The sequence below is a fragment of the Coturnix japonica genome, chromosome 1 (genome assembly GCF_054131305.1).
Source record: "Coturnix japonica strain WE chromosome 1, WE-NBRP24, whole genome shotgun sequence".
Lineage (NCBI taxonomy): Eukaryota > Metazoa > Chordata > Aves > Galliformes > Phasianidae > Coturnix > Coturnix japonica.
Window position 1 is genome coordinate 114,498,074 of NC_140663.1, and position 18,541 is coordinate 114,516,614.

The window sequence follows — 18,541 nt, forward strand, 5'->3', positions numbered from 1 at the left end:
AGAAAACTCTTCTAACTGTAGATGGTACATAACAAGTTCCATCTTTCTCTCTTCTCTGTGAGCACGGATGTCTTTGAGAGTGCTAGAAGGAAGGCTCCTTCATCATCACCGCCATGTTGATGAAGTAGGATGTGTTACCAACAGTCACCTGCTATGAAGGAAATAAAATGTTCTGAAAATCTCTTTAGTCCAACCCAAACAACAAACCCTCATTTGCTCCAGAAGCAGAAGGCCTGTCAGTCAGTGCTTATCCCTCAGCCCAAGGGTGCTGAGAAACAAAGCAGGAATGTAAAGTCACTGGGTGTGACAGAGGAGGGAGCTTCACTTTCTGGTAGGGAAATAACACTAAAAGGCCCAAGAGTTGTGCCACCATAGTGCACCGTATAAGTAGATGACAGGTGATGTAGAAGACATGGAGAGAAAGCCCCTTCCAGTGTTGTTAGTTCAAGGGTTGAGGCTGTAGTTAGCATTTGCATGAGCACAGATTAATTGCTTAGATACTTGGTGCAATAAAACATATATGTAGCTATTTGTTCTCACACAATTATGCCCATAAAACACTGAAATAGGTGTGTAATGTGCTTTTGTAATGCAAATTTGAAACTCTGTGGCATGGCCAAATTGATTTGATACATGTTATATAGCTAGAGTTATTGAATGGAACATCTTAGAGATACCATATTATGTAGAAACACTAAGATATGCTGCTCCTTCATGCTTCACAGCTTATTAAGAGTTTATCAGCTACGAGCAGAGATGTTATGAAATATACAGTAGTCAGGTATTAAATAACTGTAGCAATGGATTTGACTATAAATCAATTCCTCTGCATGTGCAGGCCTGCTTACAGCCAGCTTTCACATCCTGCTCTGACTCTCCATTTCATAGCACTTACTCATTTGTCTCCAAATGGCCTGGGATAAAGGCAATGTAAATTTCTCTTCCCCATTCCCGATATACCATTTCTCTGTGCTTATTTATCAGCTGTCGGTATGTGCTGAGAGCAGTGTAAGTGCTTGTACTCAGGAAATCCCACTGGCCACGTTTCCCCAGACAAATTCACTTATTTGTCCTGCAGCTTTGCTCGCTAACCATTTCTGTGCACAGATTCAGCATTTCATCTAGCAAAGCATTTTGGATGTTTATAATTATGTGGAGTTATGAACTTGGTGAGCCATGGAGTTGGTCCCATCAGCATGGAATTCCTGCACTGACATCCCACTGCGAGGACTGGAAGGGCAGAGGGTTGCTTCTCCCCTCTCTGTCTTTGCTGGGAATACTCCCCCTCTTACTCTGTTTGCAAACTTAAGCCTATTTCTTTTAAGTGCTTTCCCAGACAACTATAAATAGGCTCTTGGAAGTGATAATTAAGTCAGGACCGCATTCACTCGCAGGAATTTAACAACTTCTCCTGGCAGAATGTGATTGTTTTTTCCTTCTCCATCCAGGTCCCAGCAATTGGCCACAGAGGGCCTAAAACAGTTTAATGGTCTGAACCATTTGCAGCATGATTGTATACTGGCACGTTATTCCTTCTGCCACATTATTCGTGCTGCTATGAATTTTTATTAAAAAAAAAAATAATGTTGAGAAACACTCTCAGTCTGAGCTCAGACTTGTCACGTGCCCAGAACAAAATGGAGTTCAGAGCTGAACTAGAGGGCCCAAGGGTGAGAGGTGGAGGTGTGAGTGCAAGGGAGAACCTGTGTTGATGCAAGCAGAGAACACTGTAAACTCAAGTGTGTGAAATACATTTCAGCTCCATGAGGTTATAACTTTAGGCATATAATGCTATATTTAGCCCCTTCTCTACTAGCTTCAGTGACTGCAACGGTAGTTTGGGGCTACTTCTGTCACTGTCACAAGTTACCATAAAGAAAGAAACTTTCTTCACTAGAAGAAAAACTGACATTTCACGCCATAGAATCATAGAGTCACCAAGGTCGGAAAAGACCTCAAAGATCCTCCAGTCCAACCATTCACCCATTACCAATAGCTCCCACTAAACCATGTCCCTCAACACAACATCCAGTCTTTCCTTGTACACCCCCAGGGTCGGTGACTCCACCACCTCCCTGGGCAGCCCATTCCAGTGCCTGGCCACCCTTTCTGAGAAGTAATATTTCCTAATGTCCAGCTTGAATCTCCCCTGCCGTAGCTTGAAACCATTCCCTCTGGTCCTATCACTAATGACACGAGACAGGAGGCCAACCCCCAGCTCACTGCACAGACTCTGCATCTCTGCCCCAGCAGGTCCTGGTTTTGCCTTCCCTCCTGTCCCTGGGAATCAGGCCTCTCCTTGCTGTTAGAGCACTTGCTGGAAGGCTGTGGGGGCTGAGGGCTGGTGCAAGTCTTGTGTTGCCTTGAAAGATGGTAGATGTATTCATCCTCCTTCATAAAGCTTTTTAAGAACAGAAATAGGGAAATTTCTAGATAAATTACCATATATAGGCTTCTGCAGTGTTCGCCGGCACATTTGCTCAGTAACTCGCAATTACTTCAACAACACTGTGGTGCTTGTTCTCATATTGACATCACCCGAGAGATATTTATTCCAGCACAAGATGTTTGCTGTGCAGAATATACCCAATTTTGTTTTACAACGGCACATTTTTTCATTTCCATCCAAAGATGTATTGTCTGTGGCACTGCGTACTCTTAGGGAAATAAACAACACAAAACCACCTCCCACAATCTCCTCCATTCTTCTTCTAGAGAAACATTCCCATTTGCACGCACACCAGTAAATATACATTCCCGTTCGGTAATAGGAGAATAACACTTGCGGTGCGCATTGTAATTGTGGTACTGGAAACATGCTATGAAAACACTGTGAAATTGATTGTATCAAGTCAAACCAATGTTCCTCCAGCCCAGTACCATATTCCTAACTGTGGCTGCTGGCAGCTTGCCCATAGGAGAACAAATCAGTGACATTTTTCAACAACTGTCTTCCAATCTCCAGCAAAGGGTGCTCCAACCCAGAGCTGATATCCTTGTATTTAACAGCTCCCATGGGATTTTCTCTATTGAATTGACCCAATTGCTTTATCATCCACAATAAATATGGCAAAGATCTTTATCTACTCATTTTTGGAACATTACCTCTCATCTGCCCAGAGAAGCTGTGTTACCCCATCCCTGGAGGTGCTCAGGGCCAGGCTGGATGGGGACTGTGCTGTGGGCAGGGCTGCCCCCCACCAGCTCAGCTGCCCAGGGCCCCATCCAACCTGGCCTTGAGCTCCTCCAGGGATGGGGCACCACAGCTTCTCTGGGCAGCTGTGCCAGCGCCTCGCCAACATCTGAGTAAAGGATTTCTGTATAACATCTAGCCGTAATCCCCCTTTTTTAGTTCCTGTTCTGTAATGGTTACTGATACTTGATCAGGGTTTTTTTTCATTTCTTTGTTCATTTATTATTTGTTGTTTGCTTTTATTCCATTCAGCACTGCCAAATGAGCCAGATTGATGCTGCTCTTTTAAGGCAAAAACAACCTTAGAAATGAAATCAGTATTTTACAGAGGTGTAACAAATCATTGGAAGACATAAGATATATGTGAAGAATTTCTAATGTTCAAACCAAGAAAATAGAAATAATCAGAATTATTCACATAGTGGTCCTTTGTAATTTTTGCCCTCCATCATCCCTTAATATACATGATTGTCTCAAAACCACCTTGACAGATGACTTCTGTGAGCTCTGAGAGCTTTTCCAGTTCAGAAACCCTCACGTTCTGGTTCACATTAGCATTTATATGTGAGCTGACTTCCAATTAATATTTTTCAAATACAGCTGGACTGATATTCTCAGTGGATCACATATAATTTTAAGGAAGGTTTAAAAGATTATTTTAATTGCTTAATTTTTTTTTCCACTGTTTAACAATCTATAATTGGCTATTAAAATTTAATTCTAAAATCTCTCAGCCCTTTAAAACCAAACTTGTAAAATCAAACCTGTATTGCTTTATTTTGTCCTTACTGTAGGAACATCTGCAAGTTTCAGAAATGCTTAATGTGGTAAAAAAACACAAAGATACTTAGTATGACATTAGTACGGACTAAGGAAAAGGATCTGCTGAGTTCATGATATTGAATTAAGATCAGTATCCAGCAGGGAGCTTCTATCACTGATCAGAACAATCAGTCTCAGTCAAAGTCAGTACCCTAAGAGTTGTGTGATGCTGGAGAGAGCAGGACTGAGTTACTCCTTGTTTCATGTCAATGTATGAAGCTGGAGATTTAGTCCAGTTTCAAGCAAAGAATTTCTCTCTAGTGCCTGTCTAGAACATGAATGCGTTTCCCTCCCTTGTTTCTACCAGCAATGAGGGCCTCTGGATCTGGAAGCTCTGGATTTTTATGTCAGTCATATCTTTCCTAAGGCTGATGATGCAAGTGCTGCTCTTCAGTAATGTCTGTAGTAGATGGCTGGCCATCAGCATGAGGAATGGAAAGTGCTGCAGGTAGGGCAGGGCCAGAGCCTACTTCTCTGGCTCATGGGGCAGCTGACTGAATCTTCAGACTTTCTCCTTGTGCAGTTTCTTGCTTTATTCACCAGACACTTTCGGCTTTTGGAATGCAGAAATGAAACAGGAAAAGTTCTATCAAAACCAAAGCTGAAAGGTTTAAAATGGCAGTGAGCGTGCTGCAGGCCTTTCTGGCTCACCAGCACAGCACTGATCAGTGCCGCTGATGTTAGACTTTGTGTAGTCCAAGGGCCAGGTGTTTCCTTCACAAGATCCAATGCCAGGGGAAACGTGTGGGGAGAAGTTGAGGGACTGCAGCCTTTTTGTATTCAGTGTTGCTGGTTCCCACAGACATCCAGTCTGCCATGCACAGCTTTCTGGCCTGGCTGTCCTCAAAAAGTGGTCTGCAACACAAAACTGTTCCTTGGTTTGCAGGTCTTGGACACCGCTGATGCCAATTGCTGACATGACTAGGGAAACAAATCTGTAGGCCGCTGCATGTTTCCTGGAACCAAATCAGCACAAAAAACCCAAACACCCAAAAAACAGCACGAGATGTGCATGAGAAGCGCTGAGACATCATTTTAACCTCTGCCTAAGTCAGAGGTCAAGGATTGGACTTATTTAACTTCATTATCAGGTCAGGTAGAGCAATATAGGAGTCACAGTGAGGGAAGTTACACTTAGAATGTGGAAGCTGTGTATGTGAAAAGCACGGCAGTCCGTCGGGTCTCCCTGTTACCTTCCACTTGGCGCACATTATTATCATTATGTGTTTTTCTGTCACTGCTATCTCCTCTACAGTTTTAATCAGCTTGTTTAGGGTGGCCTGTACTCTGCTGTGGGAATAACCGAAAGCCTAGGAAATGAGCAACAACCATTTCAGGTGTTGTTCTCTTTTCTGTTGTAAGACTCCTGACTTTGGTTCACAACAGCTTTCAACATTCTGATAAAGTTTTAGGACTGCATTGTACTAAATGTCTAAATATGCCCCTTGACACAGATGTCAGTGGTACACTTTGGGGCTGAAATAAAAAAAAAAAAATGGCTTTTGGCTGGAAAAACTTATATACGTCATTTTTCTTTCCACAGTTTATTCCAATACATTTTTTTTCCCCCTACAAGACAGACTATATATGAACCAGGTTAACAGCAGCTAATTTTCCTCATATCATAATCCTTTGGGGGTATCAGTTTTCTAGAACTAAAATGACAGATATTCCTCCCCACTGCCACCATTATTTATTACTGCTCTATGAATAGATCCTGTAACTTGGTTTTATTAACAAAAGATACGACTGCATATTTGGTAGTAAGTCTCTTGATATCAAGGCAAAAAGCCACAAGATTAGAATCATATTTTCTCAAAAGCACTTTCTAACAATAGATAGAATTCACACCAAAGAACATCTCGCTAAGAATAGATGGAATTATTGTTTAAAAATGCTTCGTGCACAATGGAAAAAATCCCAACAATTCTGGCTGTGAGACGATGACAATTTGTGACAGACCAGAAAAAAACTAGAAGATGCTGTCACAAACCCAGAGAAATGTTTTAAGCTCTACTGGGGCACTGCTTGATTGCTCACCCCAGCTGAGCGCTCCTCAGTTTTTGGGAAGAAATTAACCCTATTTAACAACTTGGCGCTTTTAGGTCATTAAAAACCTAAGTGTGATTATGAGAACAAAAATTAACCATACTTTTAATTTGGAACTGTGTTGTTCTGAGCATGCCTCATCTCATTGTAACATCAATCTTCAAAGCTATCCCTCTAATCTTCATAAATCTTAGAATGATTTAACTTGGAAGGGACCCTTCAAGGCCAGCGAGTCCAACTCCCCTGCAACAAACAGGCACACCCACAGTTCCATCAGATGCTCAGAGCCGCATCCAGCCTGACCTTGAGTGTCTCCAGGGATGGAGCACCCGCCACCTCTCTGGGCAACCTGTGCCAGTGTCTCACCATCCTTGTTCTTAAAAAGTTCTTTACATCCGCTCTTTAGTTTGCGACCATTTTCTATCACTGTCTGCTAAAGAGTCTGTTCCCTTTTTTCCTGCAGCCCCTCTTTTGCTACTGAAAGGCCACCACCAGGTCTCCATGGAGCCTTCTCTTCTCCAGGCTGAAAATCCTCAACAGCCTCAGCCTGTCCTGGTAGGAAGGTATTCCATCCCTTGGACCATTTTTTGTCTTCAGAACAGAGCTTTATGATAACTGGATCCCAATGGAGTGTGAGACTGGGAGCTGAGCTGCTGGCCCTTGGGCTGGCTTGGGGGCAGCCAGAGCACACTGGGTGAATCCAGTGCTCCACCAGCGCTCAGCAGCTCTACTGATGGAAGCAGAGGCTCTCATTCTGAACTAGTGAGCCTCTGCTCTTCCAAAGCAGCTCAAGGTGAATGTCCTTGAACACACTGCTTGGGAATATTTAAAGCCTGCTGTAGGCAAATAGCTGCTTTTTATTAGTATGTCCTCATTTAGATATATTTTATTTAATGCCTATTGAATTTAATTTTTGCATAAATTTGAATTTTTCTAAAGAAATCTGTTCATGGAAATTCAAGCAAAACGTAACAGTTTGAGTGTAGACAGAGCCACAATATCAGCTTTCCTGCTGCGCTCCACAGCTGATAAGAAGGCTGAGTTGAAGCTCTCCAGAGGGCACACCTATGGGACATAGCTTTATTCCCTTTTTCCGCTAATCATGGTGGGTTTTATTTTTCCGCGCAAACTGCTTATTCTTCAATGTCTTTTCTCATCCTGTGTGCAAAGCACTCCTGTATTTCAGAACCTTTTCAAAGATTCACGTCTCAAAGCCAAATTTCCCCCTGCAAGGTTACAGCCTCAACCTTCACTTCCTGTATTGGCCACAAACTGTAGAATTACTTCTTAAAGAAGAGAAAAAAACAAAGTTAATGAGCGCAGCTTGCAGTGGTTTTTGTGTTCCTCCACATTTTCCTGCCACACTTCCTTTATTTTTGTCTGTCATTAGGTTAATTGTAGATTCATCTGGTTTAGGCATCTGTCATTTTGTTTATCTTTTCTGTGCTATGCATACCAATGGCACTGCATAAGGAACTGTTCAAGTGTGTTATGTTAATAACAGCAAACGTAGAGCGATTGTTCTATGTCAGGTGCTATCTTGCAGTATCCCATTAAAAGAATAGGTTTCCAATGAACAGGGAACACCTGTTTTTCACATTCTTTAGTAAATGACTAATGTTTATATACAAAGAGAAGGTGACATCAATTGCAGACTATAGCAGCTGGTGATCACACTGCCAAACACTTCAAATGTTTGCCAATTAGCGAAAACAACACTTCTCTTTTCATGAATTCCAACCTTCAGCTTCATTTGCTCACAGCTATCTCTAATTTTATGTGCTGTTAAAGTAGAAACATAGGATTAAAGGGCAAGGAGGTTCCTGCCTCCAGCTCCCAGACCAGAGTGCGCCTTTCACAACTCATATCTGATGTGTAGTAAACACCAGATTTCTCACTTGTCATCACAGAAGACTTCATAGATTATCAGAGAAAGATCCTGTAGGTAAGTGATAGGAAGCCACAGAGATCTCAAGAGAATTAGCAAAGCCAATTTCCTGCCTTGCTGGAATGGAAGGCAGGCAGAAACAAAGCAGAGAGGAGAGACATCCACTGCTTAGAAGAGAAAACTCAGTTCACAGGCACCAAGGCCTGGAGGTTTGATACAAGGAATCACAGAATCACAGAATTGTAGGGGTTGGAAGGGACCTCTAGAGATCATCGAGTCCAACCCCCCTGCCAAAGCAGGCTCCCTACACCACGTTGCACAGGTAGGCGTCGAGGCGGGTCTTGAATATCTCCAGAGAAGGAGACTCGACCACCTCCCTGGGCAGCCTGTTCCAGTGAAAAGGCCAGGAAATTCATGAATTCCTGCCTCACACATCTGTAACAAACTGATCTTAGAGGAATGTTTCTCTAAATACAAACGCTGCTCCAAAAGTAATGCCTTCTATATTATTATGTTGTCCCACAACATCAGCAGTGGATGTTGGTGGCATGGCAGTGGAGGTTGAACCTTCCTGCCAGTATTCTGTTACATGTTATTGCCAAGCGACAGATGGCAGCAGTCTGACACAATGGTAAGTGACAAGTTGGGGAGGATGGAAGAAAGGTGTCCCATCAAATTTCTCCATGCAGAAAAAAAATGGCACCCACTGACATTTAACAACACTTGCTGAACATTTACAGAGAAAAAAACAGTGGGTGTGAGCACAGTTGGTGGGTACATGGTGCATTTCAACAACAACTTGAAAGATAAGCAATGTTCTGGACAGCAGTGCAGATGAGCGCAGCACGTAGGCTCTTGTGCATCACTGATGACAGTGCACAGCTAATGATGGTGACCATGTTGAAAAATAGTGCTTTGTAGCTGAGAATTTTTACCGTCAAACAGCATTATTGTGCTCTTTGTAACTGTTGCAGTTTGCATGGAAATAAATAGAAGGCATTACTTTTGGAGCAGCCTACATACATTCCATGAGGAGAAAGTTAAAAGCATTCCCAATCTTCCCCAGAAACATACTTGGAATGCAAGAGTCTGAACGTGTATTTCCAGATGGAAGACCTTTTCATTGAAAAGAACATCAAGGCAGAACACTACATAGTACTCAACAGTCAGCTTCACTTTGGAGCGGAATGGATTTTCCGTATTCCTGCCCAAGCGATGCCAGAGGCAAAACCAGTGGCATGAGTCACCAACCACAGCCTTCGGTTTGCCTGCTCATGGTGCTGCAGGTTAAAGTCAATGCAGAAAACCAAGGAAGAAACCAACTAACTGAAGGCAATCACTTTTATTGCACAGAGACTCTGAATTGAAGTCTTCAGGAATCATTAAAAGAAGCCAAATAGTCAGACTCTTATGGCAGCACTAAAGTGAAAAACAAAGCATTAATTGCTGTCTTTCTATATGTGTTAATTAAAAGTAAATCGAGTAAACTAATTTTATTACTAATATGGATTGTGGGATTTTATTTCCTGTTTTTAAGAAAAAAAAAAACAACTTCTTTGAATGTGTTTGCAGTATTGGCCACAGTCCTACAAAGTCTTCAACACTAACTTTACTCCTTATGTCTGTGCAGCTGCTCACACACACAGCAGATACATTTGCTGACCAGTCCATAACTGAAAATTATGAGCACAGAACAGAAGTTTTACCTATGTCGTTGTTCAGTCCGTTGGCTGAATTCAGTATTTCATATTACATATTTACACAGAATCACAGAATTGTAGGGGTTGGAAGGGACCTCTAGAAATCATCGAGTCCAACCCCCCTGCCAAAGCAGGCTCCCTACACCACGTCGCACCCTTCATATAGTTGTAATTATCGACAGCTGCCTGTATCTATCTGCGATCTTTTCCCTGTATGAATGTTCCTCAAAGTTCGTTCTTTACATCTCAATCTGTTCTGGAATGCAGACTTAGCCTGAAAACTTTCAGCCAGGAAAAACACTGATGCCAGTAGGCAGCGCACAGCACGTACCTACGCACACACAAACGCTCCCTCTTGCTGCACAGCACCGCAATTTCTATCCAGCTTCGTAGGTCTATATTAGAAAGAAGATGTGTGGGCAATGCTTCTGCAATTCAGAGCTGTCATGAGAACATCCAAGACAAACTGGGTGTAGCCCCTTTCATTTCTTTGGCGGCATTAGTCTTGCATGGCTTGTTTTCCACTCTGTCTTTCAGTACCCTATTACTGTTACCTGTTAAAGAGTTTCTCCCTTCCATTTCAGTTGGATTTCGGAGCTTTCCAGCGTGAATCCATCAGAGATGCTGGTGTATCCCCTCGTGCCCCCTGCCGCCTGCACAGCGCGGGGATACCGGGACATGCCGGGAAGCACCGGGACGCTCTACGCTTTGCCTCCCTCTGGTGTCCATTAAGCAGCACTGCACGGCGGCAGCCCCAGCAAGGCCCAAATGACTGTGTTAATATTTTCTTGTTGATACTTAACCGGGAAACGATAAACCAATTCATTTAATCTGCCTTGGGATGTTTCCAGGAGGCAGATTTGCATCAGAGGAACGTGGCAAGGAGCTGTGGATGGCAGTCACAAGTCAACAGCGCCGTGATTGCATCTGTGGTTTAAAACACTGAACTAAACTATTTGAATAGGAATTTTTCTCTTTGGTCTATTTTGCTTAAACTCATAAGAAGAAAAATTTCTTACATAAGAACAGAGACTTTCTAAGTCAAGATCCTCCGCTTTTTAGGTTTTACAGCTTCCTTCTGCAGGAGTCCCCAGGCTCAGTTCTGTTCCATTGGTTTTGTTTCATGATGTCAGCTGATAATCTTTTCCTGCTGATGATTTGGCAAAAAGCAGCCGGACCTAAAACCAGGCTGGTATCTGCAGATACTTGCTCACTACTCACTCTTAATGGCATGAAATCACCCATCCTCAGTTGACAGCCCAGGTGCTGTCTGAACAACGCAGACAATTCTGTGAACGTTTGGCAGACACAGAGCGTCTCCCAGCAGCTCCATCCAGCCATTGCTCAGCGATGAGATCACTTACCACAGGAGCTGGGTAACTGCGTTTTTGTGGTTCCTAATCCAGACTTTGGTCACCAACACCACGCTGCCAAGGCCATCTGATACAAAACACTTGTGATCTGTAAAACCTTGAAAGCAGAAGCTTCTCTTATCAAGTCCATTCACTGTGCTGTGAACTGATTCTGCTTTAGAAAAATGAAGTTTGTTTCTCATTGGGACTTTCTGTTCTCTTGCTCATCACCAACACTGACACCATCAGGGAGAACATTCATAAGCTCCCTCTGTGAGCTGTGCTACCTTGGGCTTCCTCTGCTGGCTTTGGGGCTGAATCTTCCTACTGCAGCATAATTCATTAGCCTACAGTGAATGGACACACCAAGCTGCCAGCTGAGAACATCCAGCACAGACATACCTTCTCAGGATGAAGAAAAAGGTACCTCAAATAAGATGTTGGTCATCTCATTGCATACCTCTTTTAACTCCAAATGTTAATTCCCAAGTGAGACTTCGGCAGGTCTATGCAGGTGAATAGTAGTATGAAGACAGGAATTGCCAAGGCTTTTGCACGCTGTAAAATACACCTTGTAAGTCTTACACAAATCTGTAGTCATTTGCCTTCTTCACTACCAGATGTACCAACTCAAAGCACTTCAGGTTTGTGTGCTGGGTCTCCAGTTAGCTGTGAGATCACAGCTGACTACATTATATCTATCTTCGTGTAACTTAATACTTTTGTGTTCATTTTGAATCTCTGAAGTAAAATTGTCCCTCCCCATTTTCTGAGTAAAAGACCATTTCAGTTAGAATTGTGCACAGAAAATATGGATAAATCCTATGCTTTCCCTACTTCCCAATTGATCTTTATCCTTTGCTGTTCCCTTTGTCTGCTAAACCACCTTCCTCTTTCCATTCTGCTTCTCTCTTCCTTATTTGCATTTTCCTGCCTTTCTCACAGTCCCATCCTTAGTGACTCATTCCAGTTTCTTTTCTCTTACCCCTCAGAAACCTTTTTCTTATTATTTTTCTGTTCGCTGTTATCCTTCCCCTATACCTCCCATAGCATCTCCTTCATTCCTCGTCTGCTTCCGTCTTCTTTTGTCTCACTTTTAATCTTCAGTTTGCACCAGTTGTTTAGACAAGAAAAAATCTTTTTGATCTCTTCAGGCACGGGAGCGGCCATTGCCAAAAGGGTTGTTTTGGTTTAGAACATCTTAAAAAGAAACGGAGTACTTTCTATCACGTTCTCTAGAAACAAGACAATTTGCAAATAGAATAAGGAGATAGTAATGGTGGCATGGCTCTCTGTAGCTCATCTGCTCTGAGTGCCTGTTTGGCTTTGGATTTAGATGCAGCTGTGCAATCCAGTTATGGATGCCTGTAAAAAGTGAGCTTTTGTAGTCCCTCTGGGAACCATTAGCTTTGTTCTCCTGGGAGAAGGCCTAGGAGCGCTAGGCCTAGCGTCACACCAGCACCAAGCAGAGGGGAGTGGTTGGTGTCCTTGGCCTGCAGGCTGTGCTCTGCTTCGTGTAGGCCCACGCTCAATGTGCTGCCCACTGGGACCCCCTGACTTTTGCCTGGTGGTTCTCTGGACAATTCTGGTGTGTGGGACTGCCCCAGCACAGCTGCAGGATTGCGCTCTGCCTTGGTCAGGCTTCACAAGGCCCCATTAGCCCATGAGTTCCTACAGCCTGTTGAGGTCTGGCTGAATGACAGCCCCTGCCTGCCTGCATATCAATTGCTCTCCCCAGTTTACTATCATCCACATAAGAGGCGTTTTTCTGATGATAAATATGAATTCAGCTTCATCAGACATTTGAAATGTTTGTGCCAAAGCTTGTGGAAGTTGTGCCCAGAAATTGTTCTGGCTCAGAGCACTGCCAATGCTCTCTTTAAATTATTTGGTGACCAGTCTGAATACAAAGAGAGCAGCACATAACAACCACTGTGGAGGCCTGCAGTAAGCAACCTGAAGGCTGGAAGGACCCTGGAAGCCACCAGTTTTGGAGACAGTCTGCATCAACTTCACAGCCATTTGGGAAGTTCAGACTATTAGCAAGCCAAGCAAAGTTTGCAGTGTGCAGCTGCAAAATATAACTCTCAGAATTCCTGAGTTATCACTGGAAATGAGGCTATCTATGGTGAGAGGTGCTGGTGGATGCAAACATCTCTGAAACGTAGCAACATGAAGATCAAATGTTAACACTCGTAACTAATCACATTGATAGGTTCACAGGGATGCTTCCACTGTCTGCAGTCAGAAAGGCAGGATGGTTTGGTCTGTAATGAGCCATTTCCTGCCAGAAGATTGTTATACCCGTTAACTTTAAATGCATTAAAAATTACAGACATTTCAACAGCACTGTTTTACTCCTACCACAGGTTATTTTCTTCTTTAAAACTATACTTATCATATCACATCTGTCCTCAAGGACTGCATGAACTGCCACGGGTTTGTCCTAAGATGATGCTATCAAACAAAATGCCTCTTAGCTGCTTTCCAGTGAAGCGTTCACTTGCACTGTAGGCAAAATTCAAGTAAACAAACACTGAATTTACATACGTCTGAAAAACAAAAACAACCAACCAAATAAAAACGACAAAAACAAAGTCCCCACATGCAGAAGGTCACTTCAGAAATAACACGAATCAGTAACACTCGGCTCCCCAGCCAAGGCACAGCAGTGGTTCAGAGTCCTGGAGCTAGTTAATAACGGGTAGTTTGTTGGATAAAAGTGTTCATCACACAGCTTGTTTCTGTTCCCCTGAATTCAAACAGCAAATTACAAATGTCTCTGAAGAGCTATAGCTGAACTCACAGAGCTCTTGGTGCAGGTGGAGTCACTCAGACACTGTGTTTATCGTGTAGTTACACCCATTTCTCACAGGCATCCAGAGTTGCTGATATAAGGAGAGTTTTCAGCATCCCCGGTCTGGCTACCCTATACATAGCAGGGGGGTTGAAAGCAGATGATCTCTGAGGTCCTTTTCAGCCCAGGCCATTCTATGATTCTATGATTCTGTGAATTAGTTTACAAAGAGGAAACTGTTACACAGAACAACTATGGGTCATATTTTACACATGACTGTAATAACAAGGCTCAGATGAAATAAAGTATTGAGGTACAATGAAATCAATTGTTCTGCATCTGGAGATGGACAGCTGGCAAGCTTTTCAGTAGGCCTTCTGAAAGTCCATTATGTTGATGGCCATATCTTAACATGAGCAATTCACTAGGAATCAGGCTTTGTGTGATCTCAAATTCCCTCCAGGACATAGTCCTTTCTTTTGACAATGGCAACTACTAGATATTACATAGTTCCACCAAGAGTGTAAAGATGAAGAGCTGTTTCAATTTGCACTTCCAGCATCTGCAAAAGTAAAATAATTCCAGTTCTACACGTAGCTTTTGCCCGCACCAGCTAATCTCAGGTACCTACCAGTATTTTGGAAACATTCAAAGCAGGATCTATTTTTTCATGTGTGCCGCTTTATCCAATAATGGATCTGCGTATTCAGTTGCTGAAAAGAGTTCTGTACATGCAGTAATCTTGGATGGTGTTAGACATAGAAGCCCACTTAAAATTTACATGTTTCTTCAAAATATAACTGTGGGTGTTAACTTTGCACCCAGACTTTTCCATACATGTTCCAAGAGAAAAGTGTATTGTGAATTAGAGGGAACTGGAACTTAATAGTACATACTGTAATCCATTCCAAATTATGAGCCAGTATTTATTGCTGTGTATTGGTTTTGTAATTCTGAGATGAGGTTGACTTACATTTTGTTGATTGGCATATAGTTGGTTTTGACATAGTTATTGGCAGCTTCAAAGCACCATGGCAATTATTGAACAATCTCACCTTTCTTCTTCAAGGGAAATAACAGAGTAGATTACACAAGGGAAGGGAATATGGTCGTTGAAAAATATGTATTTATTAGCTGATACTGGATCTGACCTTACAGATATTGACAAGAATGAAAGGAATTCCATTTCGGTTTTGAGAAAGGTGTATTTTCACAGAGAACGTCTCTTCTGGGAGCCTTTAATTTAATGTACGTTGGTTTCCTATTTTAAGAAAACAATTTGCTGTTAAACACTGTGCCAGCTAGACTTACATTTTTTAAGTGAAAAACTCTTTGTCCTGAAGTATTTTAAGGGCCTAAAGAGCAGGAAATTGCCTGTGACATTTCAGTTTTTCCATTCTAAGGGAAAAACATTCCAAAGCCTAAAAATAGCTCTCCTGGAAAACACTCTTACTCTTGTTGTAGTATACCATAAACCATGTGACAACAGAGACATTGCTTTCTGAGACTACCATTGTTTTCAATAAACTGAAGAACCTAAAGTCAGCAATTAGGATAATTTCCATGTAAAACTGCTGACTTGAATTTTAAAAGAAAAAGAAAAAAATGTTTATTTATGTAACCCGAAAATTTGATTACCTACTTTCTAATACAAAGTCTCTTTGTTCCTCTTTCTTACTTAAGATTCACAAAAATGATATAGGTCATAATTACACATTCACCTAGGAAGGAAATCCCAGTAGACACGTGCCATTGGCTTGTTTCACTATTAGGTGTTTTCGACTTCTTCTAGTACCAAGTATTTTTAGAGGAGCATTTAATGTATTCATGCACATTTGGGTCTGTGGCCACAAATGAACAGGTACGGTAGGCAGAAATAGAAATAAGATAACAAAATGCATCATGTGGTACAATATCATCTGGGAGTATGTTCTGCAGGTCAGAGATGGATGCCTTATCATTATGCGTGGATATGAAGCAGAATTGAAGGAGGGTTTTGGTATTCAGATAATTATCCCAGCAGTGCGTTCAGGCATGTGAGCTAATCACAAGACACTTGTTTATTGTCAACTCAGAAAAATAAAGAAAAGCTGACTTACATGTAGGCTGAGGCCACTGTGGAGACATTCCTAGACAGGGTGGAACCCACAGAACGAGCAGAGCTGTCACTGGAGATGCAGCAGGTCCCAGTCTTCACTGAAGCTGGAGATGTAGCTTCGCGATATCATCTGTTCTGTGGTGAAATTTGCTTTAGCGGTTCTTAGTCTTATCTCTCTCCCTCAAGGCTCTGACTACTCACTCCTGGCTTTGCCGCTGCAGCTCACTGCATGTCCTCAGTTGTCCTACTATAAATGATGGTGCTGCAGAGTAGCTTCCTAAAGTAATTGAGCTTAAAAATAGCCTTTTGGAAAAGCTTAGCACTTTTTAATTTTAAATCCCAATCATTTCAGCTGTCTGATTTTGCAGACATCCCTAAAATAGGTGTAGGAGACCAAGCAAAATGGTAACAAATGGAACTACTGAAAGGTAATTTAATTTTTTAACTTCTCTAAAGGATGCATCATGAAGATTTGTATGCAGTGACCGTGCCTCCTCACTCACAGACTAAAAGCAGAGGAAATCTACTTTCCTCCAGTTTGAAAATCTTAATGAATGTAAACATCCACTAGAATATAATGAATCATACAGCCTGGAGGGGTCAAGATTAGACAGGCTTGATACCATTGAAACCAATAGGAGTTTTGCCTCTTATTTTCAGCTAAGATTTATTCTCTCCTATCTGTTCTTCAGGGAGTAACTGAGTTTTAATACTCCCTGGTATCTGACCATAGACTACAAGTTATTATATACCAAAGTATAATCTGGACCACGTAACTATCAGTAGTCTCTTGCTTTAGAAACCTTGGAAATAGAATGGGAAAGGACACCAAGAGCTCCACTAGACCATTCCTCTCATATCTCATAGATATGACTTGACCATATCTATGCTGTGCATAGCATTATTTATCTAAATTTATTGTTAGCAAGAGCTAATTTTTAAAAGACACGTACCTCCTTAGGCAATGTTGTAGAATCAGTGATTTGCTGTTAAAGCTCAAGTTCCTTGTGAGATAATATTGGTCTTATATTTGTGTGGGGAAATGTTGGCATTGGCAGATGAATACATCTTATTTGCCTTGCAACAGCAAAAAGACAATATCTAATATCATTGTAATCCCTGTGGGAAGAGAAAACAGTTCTGTTGATGTGCACATTTTATAAACATACCAATGTAGTACAGGATGCACAATAGAAATCAAAGTAGAAACAATATTGAATAAACAAGCTATGAAAGCATGAGCTTTTACTGGTGCACCACTTGAAAGTGCTTTGCAGCACTGCAAACAGCCCAAAGACAAACAACTGCACCTCATCAGTTACAAATGATGAGACAGATATAGGCTACTGGTTCAGAAAAGAGAGACCAGAGGGAATGGATGTGCTGTAGGGATTTTGTACGGAAAATCAGCAGAACAAAGACAAGACCATGTGGAAGATGCAGAAGAAATAACTGAATGCTAAGAGAAAAGGAGGTTGTAATAAAGTACTGCATTCCTTAGATCTATATACACATATAATGGCTTCAGTGGGGGTGACACTTAAGCCAGAAGTGAATAAGTAACAGCAGCCTCAGTGGGACAAAAGAGGCAATATTAACCAGGATCCTGGGAGAAAGCAAGCACAGACAGCAGAGCTGATGACAGATTGAGAACCTGGAGAGTTACCTTTCTCTCTGAAGGTGAGAAAAGGGAAGGTTTGCCAAGCATTGAGTTGCTTTTCAGTCTTTGTCTCCAAAACTTAAGGACAGCAGAAGTACTTGTCACGGGTGACAGCCACAAGCAATGTGAACTGGCTTGCTGGCATTTTATTTTATTTCTCTGAATTGATAAGAAAATCTAGGATAGTTAAATCAGTACAATTAGATCACTTAAATTCTTGTTACATTTCCTTGGAGCTATAATCCCTTTTTGTAGAGCCTGCTTTCAGCGGGTCGTCAATTTGTCAGCACCATTTATTCATTCCCACCCTTCAACCTCCTGATTCTCATTTTGCTTTGATTTCCCTTATTGCTGTGTTTGGGGCATTTTTTTTCCTTCCTTCCTCTCTTCCTTTCTTGTTTTTCAGTGTTACTGGCACAGGAAATGTCACTCAGATGGCAGATTCTTTTCACCTAATTTAATCTGGCGTAGGTAAAGTTTGTTTGTGTGCACCTCTGTTACAACACAGTTATTAGTCACTACAAGAAATGAAGAGAAACAGATTTTTTGGGGAGCATGTCACCTTCCAGCTACTCTAGGCATCTATTTTAGATAGACGTCTTTTTTTCTGTCTAGACTGTCTTTTTCTTTGCACTGACTATAAACAAAGACTAAAGTGACTGGTTTAGGTACAGATGTCTGGGTCAGGTTAGATGAATCACACTGACTAAGTTGTACTGAATATCCCCAGTTGCTAAAAGCAGTGATTTTGGCAGCAGTTTTGCAGTAACTTGTAGACTCCGTTTCCATCTTTTGCAATACCTTTGGATTCAGGGAAGTATCTGATTAAGAAACATATGTTGCAGACTTTTTGGCCATGCACAGGTGAGGAACTAAGAGCGCACCTTGCCCACCGGCAGACGTGTTGCAACACAGGATGCAAATAGCTTGAAAGAAAAACAGAAGCATAAAGAAACAGCTCTTTATGTGCCCTAGAGCAAGA